This window comes from Magnolia sinica, chromosome 2 (assembly GCF_029962835.1).
Source record: "Magnolia sinica isolate HGM2019 chromosome 2, MsV1, whole genome shotgun sequence".
In the NCBI taxonomy this organism is placed as follows: Eukaryota; Viridiplantae; Streptophyta; class Magnoliopsida; order Magnoliales; family Magnoliaceae; genus Magnolia; species Magnolia sinica.
Window position 1 is genome coordinate 18,984,452 of NC_080574.1, and position 14,837 is coordinate 18,999,288.

Consider the following 14,837-nt stretch of genomic DNA (forward strand, 5'->3'; position numbering starts at 1 on the left):
TGCCAAAATCATATAATACTGGAAATACTGGTAATCCATAAATCATATAATATCAGAATAAGCAGAAATACTGACAAGATCATGAATTATCAGAGTAAGTAGAAATACTAACAAGATCATAAATCATACGATAATAAAGTAAGCGGGAATGCTGACAAGTCCATAGTCAATCAATATCAGAATACATAATATAGAATAGCTATGCAAATGAGGAGTTATAAAGGGCCAAATATCAGATGCCGAGGATGCGATGCAATATACAATTCCTGATGAGTTCACGAATAGCGTCAACCGTATCTAGACCATATAAATACAGAAACACAGTCACCCAAAATGCCATATGCTGTGGATGTAATGCAATATGCAGTGCGAATGGAATAACCATGCTGGAGTGTGAAGTCGGGATGATAGTACGTAGTATTGCAGGCTATGGTGTCCATCACAAGGGACTTTTATCTAAACCAGTCCCATACCTAAATTTGGATAGTCAGACTCAATGTGGTAAACTACTGATCTCAGGTTAGTTGTGTGCCTCAATCGAAATCCTGGCCATTGTGAAGGTATATGTAACATTTAGTTGCGCACTACTAGCCCAAGTGGATAGTGAATGAATGAATGAATGAGTATGCAACTCCTGCTCAATAAGTTCACATATCAGTATGGTTCCTCTTTGAGATCATCACCGGGGTTTAGTACACTCCAAATGGCACTATCCCTCTCCCAGCAGTATAGTTCAAGTGAGCATAAGAAACCTCATTATCCGCTTGGCTAATAGTCTGTCAATACCTATCCAGCATGTCGATAGCAGACCCATTTATGAGCTGGTCAGACTCAACCCAGCTATGCCCCCTACCCTCTAGTGGGTAAGGCCACATCCCCTCCCAATCGACCACGATACAGTGAAAGACGCGGCCTCCTGGTATTCGGCACTCGGGCGCTCATGTATCCACTTGGTCTCAACATACATTGGGGCATACTCTGGCACCAAGAGGGTTTAGAGATTTTCACCCAGGGCCATCTATGGTAGTCCAGTGCTAGTAACAGATTTCCAGTGTCCCATCTAGCCATCCACGATATGCCTGTGGAGGCTATGACCTTGATGTCGCTAGGGCGTATAGTAATCACAACACACAATGTTAGATACATGAGTCATACAATCCAGTCATGCATCAATCCTGCACATACTGTGTGCTCATGTGAGATAACCTCCGCCTATTAGGGAGTTTCATAACAATCTGCCCAATGACATATACAATGATCAACCACATCTCATAACAAACATGCAGATGATACATATGGCATGTATCATGATGCTATGCTATCACATACTCATAATCGGTATCAATAATCGGCATCAACAATCGACCTTGACAATGTGGACATTTAACCAACATTGCCCCCAAGGAACGGCCCACATAGAGCCTAACATATAGTGGACCCATGGCCTCACACAAGGACCTAATATATGACATCATAGGCCTCACTCAAGAGCTTAATATACATCACGATGGGCCTCTCACATAGGCTTAATATACATCACAATAGGCTCCATCGCCTGACCCTCAAATGCATCAGAATGAGACTCATCACATAGACCTCATATACATTACATTGGGCCTTAAACACGGGCTGAATACACATTACAACGGGTCTCAAATATGGGCCACATATACATAACATTGAGCCTCGACAATCAGCCTCGATATCTGGCCTCGACAATCGGAATCGGCAATCGGTCACGATAATCGGCCTCGATCACTAATTGGCAATCGGCGACGATAATCGAAATCAATTGATAATCGGCCTAACCAAAGGCCTAAGGGAAGGTCACATGAGGACTTTCAATCATCATTGCCCATCAATGTGCACATTCAACTAACATTCCTCCCAAGTAGTGACCCACATAGAGCCAAACATATAATAGGCCCACGGTCTCACACAAAGGACTAATATACAACACAATGGGCCTTACTCAAGGGCCACATATACATAATAGGTGGGCCCTACTCATGGACCTCAAATACATGACATGTGGGCCCTACACATGAGTCTCATATGTATCAAATGGGCCATGTATTTGGGCCTTGAATACATCAAATGGGCCATGCATCATGGGCCTAATACATATCACAATAGGTGTTGCCCATAGGCCACGAATACATCACAATGGGCCTTGCCCATGGGTCTTAAATACATCATAATGGGCCCCATCATATGGGCCTTAAATATAAGGCAGGTGGGCCCTATTACGTGGGCCTCAAATATACATCACGATGGGCCTCATGGATGAGCCGCACCAATGGGCCTCAATTACATCAAATGGACCGAGTCAAATGGGCCGATCAAATGGTCCTAATACACGTCACGGTTGGCTGCATCACATGGGCCTCGAACACATCACAATGGGCCTCACTCATGAGACTCATATACACAACAGGTAGGCCTCATACTTGGGCCTCATGTACATCAAAGCGGGCCACATCACAAGGGCCATAAATACATTACATTAGATCATACCAAATGAGCTTTAAGTATATCACAATGGGCCATGGCCCATTGGCCTCAATACGTGATAGGTGGGCCCCATCACATGGGCCTCAAATACGTCACGATGGGCCACAAGAACATCACAATTGGCCTCACCAAATGGGCCACAAATATACACAATGGGCCTCATCGACTAGGCATTAAGTACATCACGATGGGCCTTACCAAATGGGCCTTATATAAATCAGATTAGGCCGTTGAGATCAAACATATACATCACGTGGGGCCCACGTCCTACGGACGGCATGGAACAAAACACATCCATCAAGGTGGTTTCCACCTATCAAACAGATGGACAACATGGAATGAAATAGGTTTATCATGGCAGGCTCACCATCCCATGCTGGACGGTGCGGCAGATATATCACCAAGGTGGGCCCCACGTCCAGGGATGGACGATGTGGATATAATAAATACATCAAGGCGTGGCCCATGGTACCACTGGAGGGTGTGGGAGAAACACGTACATCATGGTGGTGTCCCACGTCCAAATGGACAGAGTGGCTATAAAATAAATACATCAAGGTGAGTCCCATGGGGATGGTGTGGATCTTCACACATCTCAAGGTGGGCCCCACCCTCACACGTGTAACAAGTGTGGGGTGGGTCTATGCCCAAAAAGGGACGACAGCATGGTTGAAACACATATATTATGGTGGTGTCCATGCTGGCAAACAAGTGGACGTCCTGGATAGAACACATACATCTAAGGTGGGTCCCATCCGCTGGAGATCGACAACAAGGGTGAAACATGAATTATCAAGGCGAGCCCCACCATCCCGACCTCAGGAGGTGTGGATGTGAACCACACATCAAGGTGACTACTCTATCTCCTGCCCGTCCCAGTTAATGAATGGACGGTGTAGATAAAACATACACATCGAGGTGGGGTCCACACACATGACCCATCAAATATATAATATATTATATATCAAAAAAGGAAAGGAGGTCTCCAGCGTCCAAGAAGAAATGGACGGCTGGGATAAAAAATACATGCATCAAGGTGGATCCCACCTGCCCACACGTGGGACAGGTCCCACGTCCACAACAGATGTATGGGGTGGATATGAAACACATTCAGTAAGGTGGATCCCACCCGCTCAAAATGTTGGATGGTCTGGATTAGACCCATACATTTGGTGGGCCCCACGGGCCTGCTAACGTCCTAACATCAGCATAGCTGGTGTGAGTACAACAGCCAATCTGCTTCCATATGAGGTGGGTCCCACGTACATCAGGCCCACCGTCACATATTATAATATTATATATTAATATAATATCATATTTATAATTATTATTATTATTATCATCATCATCAGCGTCCAGCACCAGCACCGTCCATGCACGGACGGTGTGGATAAGGAACACATACATCATGGTAGGGTCCACATAGGTGGATGTTGTGGGAAGAACACTTACATCAGTGGGTCCCATGCGAGGCCCACTATAATGTTTGTCTGCTATCCAAACCGTTGATAAGGTCACACAGACCCTGGATGAAGAGGAAAACAAATTTCATGATGATCCAAACTTCTGGGACACCCAAAAAGGGTTCTAATGGTAGATGCTCAATCACCATTGTTTCCTACCGTGTGGACCACTTGAGTCTCACATACGGCTGATTTTTGGGGTGGCCCACTGGTCTGAGGGGACCCATCAAATGCATGGTGTTGATGGTCGATACACATCATGGTGGGGCCCACGGTTGGGATGTGGGTCCTTACTGTCCATCCATCAATAGCGCATGACGCTGCTTGCATGTCCTCAGGCAGCGGCAGCGTCCTACAGCATGTGTTGTTTTTTTTTTTAATGTTTTCTTGAGGTTTTTCATAGGTGGAGCCCACATCAGGGGAATCTGATCCAGCCGTTGGTTTCCATGGCTCAGGACAGAGCCATCAAGCCCAATATTGAGCATGTTTCGGTGTATAAAAACATCGAAATGAATTTTAACGGTGAAAACCACTGTTTTCTATGCAATGGCTCGCCATGTAATTGGATTAACCTCATTTTTTGGTTCAACGCCTAAAATGAAATGGGAAATGTAATGGACGGCGTGGATCAGATTTATACATCAAGGTGGGGCCTACATGATCGGCCCACCTCAAGGCTATGAAATAAGCTAATATATTTTTTTTTGTTTTCTTTTTTTTGTGCTGCTGTAGTACACCCCACCGTCAGCGCACACTTCATTGTCTAGCTACATCCAGCGTCCCTGGATGCTGGACGGTGTGGAAACAACACAGCATCATGGTGGGTCCCACATGGACGTGGCCCACCATGCAGGTATATACATATATATATTAATATAATATAAATATATCATATATATTTCAGTCTAACGGGTGAGACTTCCCACCATCCCAATAGTAGACGGCGGATCTCTCTGAAATGTGGTGGGCCACATCGTCTGATGGATGGAGTAGATTTAACACAATTCGGTGGGGCCCACTTCATTCAAGGGGGAGGATAAAGAGAGAGAGGGTGAGAAGCACCCACCTTTGATCATGGACTCTTCCTTCCACCGCTAACATGATCTAGAGCTCCAAGGGGACGATTTCAATGGTCAAGATGTTCTTAGGATGGTGGAGATAAGAGGTGGGAAGTGGGCCACACATAGCTTCTCATGTGGAGGCTTGGACGTTGGAGTCTCATGGTTTGCTTGAAAAATGAAGAAATGAGGGAGAGAGAGAATGGGATATAAGAGAGAGGGAGATGGGTGTGATGGGGAGTGATGGGTGAAAGGTGATAGGCGTACTTGTGTAAGGAGAGAGTTAACTTTATGAGAGAGGTGGTTGTACTTGGGGATGGTTGCTTGTACTTGATTTGATTGATTGATGTGACATTTTGTGAAAATTCTCTTGGAATTGCAACGTGCAGTATTTTCCTTGAATTGAATGTGGGCCCACATATCCTGGCACGAGTATCGCCTCGGCGAGTAAGACGCGGCGTCAGAACTACGGTGACGGCGTGGTCGCAAGGGTATAAGTCTCGGGTTGAGCTAACTTTGGAATACAAGACATGACTTAAGATCACGCTCTAATGCCGATAACAGATCGCAGGTCGCCGGAATTCGACTGGGAGGACCGCGAAGGCCTATGAAATGTTATGGACTAGGATGCGGGTCTTACAGCTGAGCCTCGATCACCCAAGCTACCAAAGAGGGTTGAATTGACAAACTCGAAAGCTAAACAATGGAAGATTATAGACCGAACTCAAAGTCATACTCTGAAACATCCTCGATCATCTACCACTCTCGCACCATCATCTGAGCCACCAAGCCTCGTGGCTGATGGCTGAGCACGTCCGCCACCACGTTTGCCTTGCTTGGATGGTACTGAAGATCAAAATCATAATCCTTTAACAGCTCTATCCATCACCTCTGACGTAGGTTCAACTTGGTCTGCGAAAACAGATACTTCAAGCTCTTATGATCCGAGAAGAGCTCAAACCTGACCCCATATAGATAATGCCTCCACACCTTCAATGCGAAGACGACTGCTGCAAGCTCCAAATCATGGGTGGGGTAGTTCAGCTCATGGACTTTGAGCTAGCATGAGGCATACGCCACTGGGTTCCCGTGCTGCATCAGTATAGCACCCAAGCCAATTCTGGAGGCATCGGTGAAAACAACAAAACCCTTACTCCCATCAGGAAGAGTGAGAACAGGAGCAGACGTGAGGCGGTCCTTCAACTCCGTAAATATATCCTCGCATGCGTCACTCCAGACGAACTCGACGCCCTTCCGCGTCAACCGGGTAAGCGGTACTACAATACGGGAGAAACCCTCAATAAATCGTCGATAATACTCCACTAGATTAAAGAAACTACAGATCTCAGACGCGTTCATGGGTGGCCCTACTGACGTACTGTATCAACCTTCGAGGGGTCTACAACGACACCCTCCCTCGTCATCACGTGACCGAGGAACTTCACCTCCTCCTGCCAAAACTCACTCGTCTCCAGTTTTGCATACAACTGGTGAGCACAGAGGGTCTCCAGCACAATCTGCAAGTGCTCAGCATGGTCCTCTCGGGTCCTCAAATATACAAGAATATCATCAATGAATACCACCACGAACTGATCGAGGAACGGATGGAAAACATCGTTCATCAGCTGCATGAATACGGTGGGTGCATTGGTCAGTCCGAATGACATGACCAGGAACTCGAAGAGACCGTAGCGTGTCTGAAAAGACGTCTTCGGAATGTCCTCCTCTCAGACCCAAATCTGATGGTAATTAGAGGCAAGCATATCTTGAAAAAATACTGTGCACCCTGCAACTGATCGAACAGATCATCAAGATGGGGAAGCGAGTATCGGTTCTTAATGGTGACTCTGTTGAGCTCGCGATAGTCCACATGGAGCCAGAACGAACCATCCTTCTTCTTCACAAACAATACCGAGGCTCCCAAGGTGAACTGCTGTGATGAATGAAACTTAACTCCCGGAGCTCATCTAACTGCTCCTGCAGTTCCCTCAACTCTAACAGTGCCATTCGGTAAGGGGCCTTCCAGATAGGCGCAGTACCGAGCAACAAATCAATCTGAAACTCCACCTCTCGATGCGGTGGCAAACTCAGGATCTCTTGGAACACATTCAGGTACTCATAAACAACTGGCAGCTGCTCAATACACTTTGCCATAGAATTCTTGATGACATAAGCCAAGAAACTAGATAACAACTCTCCTTTAGGCTCGGCGACAAATTGGAATACTGGCAAGTCTAGAATATGGAATGTGATTGTCCTCATGGCACAGTTTAAGATGACACGATACTCCGCAAGTCAGTCCATACTCAGAATAAGATCAAAGCCTAACAGCGACATTACAAACAGATCGGCAGGAAGGAACATCTCACTTACTATTAGTGGGTAAGAAGGGCAGCGAGGGGTCAACACAACGGACTTTCCCATCGGAGTCGAAACGGCTAAGGCCTTAGACACGGACTCCAACGGAATACCGGTCGATTGACAAAACTGCTCGGCCATAAAAGAATGGGAAGCACCAGAATTAAACAAAACATGAGCAATACAAACAGAAACAAGAAGAATACGTTCAACGACTCCACTAGTCGATGACTGTGGGTCCAGGCCTGGCGCCTGCTGCGTAGAATAAAAGCTACCCTGAGCTGGTAGAGGAAGCAAACCGGAAGACTGGGGGTCCTGAGTCTGTACCTGCTAGGCTACAATACATACTCGACCCAGGGACTGGACATACGGGTATCCCCTCTGCTGGTGCTACTATTGTTGTTGCAATCTCTGCTAAGAAGGTTTGCCTGGCTGCCTCTGCTGCTAAGGAGGAGCCCTAGGAGCAGCGGGTGGAATCTGTGCTCTTTGCTGCTGCTGAGGAGGACGAGGAGGGGGCAACTGCGGTGGCCTTTGCTGCTGAATGGGGAGAAGGCACTCACGCCTCCGATGCCCGACCTATCCACAACCAAAGTAAACACCGGAAAAAGGGTCGGAAGATGAAGCGGCTGGCAGTGCTGAAGATGATGATGAAGCTACTGTCTGAACTGCAAGCTACCGAAACCCTGATCTACCCCTCCTTCTCTGCTGACGGTGCTGCTTGGAACTGCCGGCTGGTGCTCTCCTCTTCTGGTCTCTACCGAAACTCTGCTGTCTCGACCTCTGGGTCATACCCTAATCCTCCTCATAAACTAGTGCTCGATGAACGACCTGGTCGAACGTCTCCAAGCAATGCCCTACTACACGGCTGCGAAGGATAGGACGTAAACCAGTCACAAAACGACGGGCCCTTATCTTCTCATCGCTGGTGAGATGAGAAGTAAATCTAGACAAGGCCAAGAACCGGGCCTCATACTGAGATATAGACAAATCACCCTGCACTAGGGTCTCAAACTTGCTCGCCCGCTGGATCTGAAAGTGCTCGGGGAAGAATTTCTAGTCGAAACGGACCACGAACTCCTCCCATGTCCAAATGAACTGAGGCCCAACTATCCTGGATACGGATGACCACCAATGACGGGCCTTACCCTAAAGAAGATAGGTCGCAAGGGATACTCTCTGATCTGCAGGACACTGCATAGTGTCAAAAATTCACAGAATCTTAGTGCTCCATGCCTCGGCGACAAAAGGGTCAGGGTCACCATTGAACCTTGGGGGATCATGTTGCCGAAACTCTCGAACTATCGTGCTCGCACGCGGTAAGTCAGACTGCCCAGAAACCTCGGCAGTAGCAGGCTGACGGGTCTGCAATGCAGTGGCAACAAGCTACATCAGCTGCTGGAAATACTCGGCTCCTATAGGTACTGTCGGAAAAGCAGGGGTGACACTAGCCTCAGGCGGAGGCACTGGCGCAGCTGGCGGAGTAGGAGCCTCCGTAGTCAGAACAACAGGCTGAGGAGGGGGAATAGGTGAGGGAACCGAAGCAACTGGATATACGGGCGCTACGGGCTCAACCGGAGGAACAGGCCAAATCGGGACCTCGAGAATCGGATGCTCAACAACAGGAGTAGGATGTGCTCGAGTAGGACAGGTATCTCGGGCGCCTTGTCCATAGGCACCACGACCACGGGTGTCGCGACCATGGGTGTCACGTCTAGGCGGCATCATCTACAAAACAACGACGACGCAAGGAATTAGGACAATTACAAGCTTAATATAGAGCGAAAGGAAGCGTCTCGGGACACTACTTATCTTATGCTCTGAGCAGACATGCGATGTTATCTCCAATTATTCTAGAATTACTTGCTATGCTTCGATACCAACTCCTATCATGCCCTAAACTCAGTAATCGAACTCACAAGGAATCTGATGGCCGGTTTTGGCCATAACAACCTCCATAGTATCCTATTCTCGTCTCCTTAGGTAGGTTCTGATCCTGGGATCCTACAAAGAGAATTTTCATAACAATATAATCATTTTCAATACGAACATACCCAAGATCACAACAAGTATATTTGAGAATAACAAGGCACACATCACAAAATTCACTATGAATTTAAATTTTTACAAGCTTACATCAAATCTGAAAGGACATACATAAGATGATAGGAGAAGGAAAGGAAAATCAACAACACTGGGTCCTCAAACTCAGCTCTAATCCAAGCTCTATAGCTACAACGCCTACCTAGAGTCTCCTACACTATCAATTATGCATAAGCTTATAGAAGCTTAGAGGGTGGTGAAAGTGTGTGATAATGGTGTACAAAAGAACAGGAAGAGGAACATGCTCAATAACAATATCACTAGCCTTACTGAGGCTTATCATAAATATGATGCAATGAGTACTGGGTGCCATACCAAGGCAATGCATGAAGGGGGCTTATACAACCAATGCTAATACGATGCAAGTAATGCCAGTGCTCATATCCAAACCATATGTCAAATACATTTCCAATCATAAGAAAATCATCGGGGTCATTACACTGCTGGATGACTGCCATTCTACAGACCTCGCACAGTCAAAAGAGTATAAGAGACCTTACTACCTGCCTGTGGACAATCAATCACCAGCAAGGCTTGACGGTAGCGAACCCATTCACGAGCTGGTCAGACTTAGCCTAGCAATGCCTCCTTGCATCAGGCGAGTAAGGCCACACCCCTATCCAACCGACTACATGACAGTGGGAGTCATGACCTAATGGTATAAGGCCCTCGTGTGCTCATATATTCCACCTGGTCACGGCATTGGAGCAGATCCTTTGTACCATTGAAGTTTTGGGAATTTCACTCATGGGCATCTTATACACCCAGTATGCTTAAGTAACATTTTAGGTGTCCAAACATGACCATTCACGATGTATCTGTGGAGGCTACAACCCTGATGAAGCAAGGGCTGTATCATCATGAAATGCAATGCCAATGCATGAGTCACATATATAGATCATGCACAAGCTTTAAGCACTCAACGTGCACAAGGGGAGAAACTCCGTCCCTCTATGACCACCATACAATGCAATCAATTTACACAAATGATGCGTATGGGTCACAACGACGTAAGTACGCTACTTGCAGAATATGTATTCCTCCTTCCCAAGGAGGGACAATAATAAGATATATATAGACAGGTACTCTAAGGAGAATGAAGTTCTCTTAGTGGGGGCCCAATAGTTTGGAATGACCTACAAGCTAGGGGAGTCCTAAGGCCTAAAAAAGGAAATGGGCCTAAAAAGGTCCAAGGTGGGCCTTCAACCACCTATAAGGGCCTACCTTAGGGCCACCAAGGAGGACATCTAACCTCAACTGGGTCCCAAAAGGTAGCCTGCTATGTATGTAAAGAAAAGTCTAAGGCCTAATCAATCCATGGCCTAGTGGGACATACACTAAGCCCAATACATAGGCAACTTGGTGGGCCCTTAAGCAAGGTTAGGGCTCAACCATAAGAGTCATGGGTTCACTCATTGTGGTGGGCCTAATGGGCAGCCCATTATCCCAACATATGGAAAATCCTTATATTTAACACAAGTAAGTTGGGCCTCACATCTTGGCACAAGTATGGATTTATTATATTGGGTATGCAAGGGCCCAACTACTTGAGTATTTGACCCATAAGACTCATCACAATGACATGATAAATATAGGACCCAAGGGTCCAACGGGCCTATTAAAAGTTCCATCTCAACTAAGGCTCTAAAGCCCATTAATTGACTAGAAGACTAGCCCAAGAAGAATCCAATTCGAATGGGCCTTTAATTATGCACTAATTAAGTCCAAAAATAAAATTAAAATGGTAAGATAGCTGACTTAAATCCTCCTCAAATCTAGTGGGCCATACTACCCCAAAACAACATTTATGGGCAATAATTATTGGGCTCATTGCCAAATTCCAGCCCACCCATTTTTCTGGGTTGGTTGGAATCCAACAATAAAAATTATTTTATAGTAGATGAAATTCCTGATGGCCCACACACATAACAGTGGGTCCCACCAAATGAGAGGAGGATGTAGAACTCATATATCAAGTAGGCCATGCCGTTGGAGTGCAGGCCCAATAGTAGCCTAAGGCAGGGATATCCCATGTGTAGGCAGCTCTGTGGGCCCGGGTTATCGGCCCAAAAATCTACCCAATGGGCCCCAATTGAATACCCAAAAAAAGGAAGGATGATCAATCCCTTAAGGGTCCTACATGGATGGATGACGGGATATACAACACATCAAGGTGGGCCCACAAAGCAGGCTGGACGCCCCACCCTGGGCGTCCCTACCTGGTGGGCCACTCTCGGCCACACCATGGTTAGCTTAAATGTCTGTTGGGTCTAAAATTTTTTAAGGTGACACTTACATGGGTGGGCCACACCTCCATAAAATTTTAAGATTTTAAGAAATCTATAAATATTTTAATTATTTTAAATAAAGAAGTCTCTCCAAAAAATCAGATTGACCCGAACGTCCCAACATGGTGGGCCGGTATAGCCCTTGACACGATGTGCACAGGGGTCTGTTAGTCTTAAAAATTTTTGGGTGGGTCTTAGCATGAGTGGGCCACCTCTCTGAAAAATTTTAGGATTTTTGGACAACTAGAAATATTTTAATTTATTTTAAGAAAACAATCTGTCCTGAGATTCTGCCTGATCTAGACAGCACAATATAGTGGGCCAGTTCAGCTATTTCCATGGTGTGTACAGGTGTCCATTGACCCTAAAATTTTGTAGGTGGGTCCTACCATGGGTGGGACACCTCTTTGCAAAATTTTAGAATTTTTAAGGTCGTATAAGTATTTTATTTAATTCACACAAATTATGGACAGCAAGGTCCAAAAGTAATTCCTACTGAAACAATGTTGCTGCCCCCAACTTGTGCGCCCCATTAGAATGGGCTCATATTTTCCAAAATTTGGAAAAATGTAGAGCCAACATCCCTGTACAAGTATACAACAAGGTAGGGTCCACAAAGGTGCCCCACCGTTTCAGAAACAAACTGATATTCATGTTTTTACAACATGCAGAGTGGCTAGACAGTCTAGAAAATCTGGACTGACCAACCTTCTTGGCCCACCTTTTTGGGTGATCAATCAAGGGCGGATGGAGGTGGGATTCAACACACATCAAGGTGGGGTCCACATCTCTAAGAATCATCTATCAATGGGGGTGAAACATCCCTCTTATCAGTCCATAATCCTTACCCAAAAACCATCCAACAACTGTCCAGAAAATTTCTGGACAGCAACACATATATGAAATGAACTGAGCATGGGAACCAAAATAAGGGGAATCACCCCATGAAATCAGTGTTGTGGTCCACCTCAATGGGCCCCACAAACACCCAGACCAATTTCCCTTCATAAAACCCATTGCATACATCCGATATGGAGGAATTAGGGTGTCAACGTCCGTCCACCTTGCTTGAACGTCTGGATATTCCAGGGCCCCCAAGTGGGCCACACACATCAGAAATGAAAGATAGAATAAGGGAAAAATGAAGGTCTGGCCACAAGAGAGGATCTTCACCACTATTGAGGTCCTCCCTTTATCATAACACATTCATGTCATCCATTAGATCATATATAATCTAGATCTAGCACATGCATGGAGTTAAAAATCAATCCAATGGTGGGAATGCCTTTCCCACCTAAATCTATCGTCTAGATGACCCTTAAAAAAAACATGCATCAAAGGAAAATGCCATGATGGGGTCCATGGAGAATGGCTCCATCCATGGAACTTGCATGCAAAGGAATGGGCCATTGGCCTCAATCATGGAAACATGGGGGACCTCCATCATCACTTGATGGGCCCCACAAGTTCCTAAGGATGAGATGAAGGTGAATCTATCATAAGAAAATCAGAAAATCTTAAGCTAAGTGCACCCACCAATTAATAGATCTTCAAGATTCTTCTATTTCCAAGCTCCTTAAGCTCCAATGGTTATAGATTTATGGTTGAGATTACTTTTCAAAAGTTAGATTGGGAGGTTTTTGAGAGAAAATGGGCTAGAGTTACTGGAATATGGAGGAGAGGTGGAATGAGAGAAATGGGAGGGGAGAGAGAGAGAGGAAGGGTTGTAGGAGAGTCATCATTGCTCTCCCTCTTTAGTTAGAGAAAGCAATCATAACCTATGGTGAAAATAACAAAGTTGTTAGGCTTAGACTAGGCTTGGTGGTGTTTAGAGTGGGTGGTGTTCAATCCATGCAATTGTGTAGTGTGTGTGTGGTGTGCATGGAAAATTATGCCATAGAAATGTCTTATGTACAGAAAGTAGGCCATATGATGAAGTGTTCATAACTTTTAATCTGTAGGTCAGATGGACGCACAAGACACGTCATTGGAACCACAACGATGACACGATCAAGATGGCATAGGTCTAGGGTCAATCCAAGTCAGGTCTTTGTGACCAAACTCAAGGATGACCGCAAACACAATCCTAAGGTCACGGGTGGCCGGAATTTGACCAGTAGGACTGCGGAACCAAAATGGACGAAATGCATACTCACACATACGCATGCACACATGTAAACTAGGGTCGGATCTCACAAAATAAATAATATAAATAATATTTAATTAAAAATATAAACAATAATTGAAATGCATATGTAGCAATGTATATAATATGTATAGTTATTTAACATTATACCATTATATAATTAAGAAACATATATGTATATTTAAAAAAAATAATTTATAATGTAATAGTAAACAAATAATACATATAATTAAAGATAAAAGTATAGAAAAAATATTAGTTATAATTGTATATTAATTACTATTGTAATATAATAATGTTAAAGGATCGGAAAGAAAACGTGTAAACAAATTCACTATCCTTTGATTGGTTCACATAAGGCTCATATATTCAGATGTATGATTCCCATTACTATTTGGGAAAGAAAATGTGGGTCTATAGGGTGACTCCATGCATTTCAATTTGTAATCCCTTTATTTGTATAGTTGTGATTATTTTATGTGGACATGTTTTAATTATGCAAATAAATTCACCTGCTAAGAATGTATGGATAGAACTCATACGACACCATGACTCATAAAATTCAATAAAAAGAAATCAATGTCACTTCAAATATGATAGGAAAGAACAAGAACGCTGTTGTTCCAAATTTTAATTATTTACAAATAAATTGAAATTTTCTTTCAACAAGAAATTTATGAATGAATGAAAAGAAACTAACAGTAGTCCAACACATGTTTTTATTCTATCTCTATCCATCCATGCGAATGACGCACCGAAGACCCTCCCCTTTGAGCATGTAATCAAAAGCTTTGTTGATCTCAGAGAACGGTACTTCATGTGTTATAAACTTATCTAAGTCTAACTCCTGTGATACACAATAATATGCATGTAAATATAGTGTTTTATTGAAATAAATATAAAGATATAC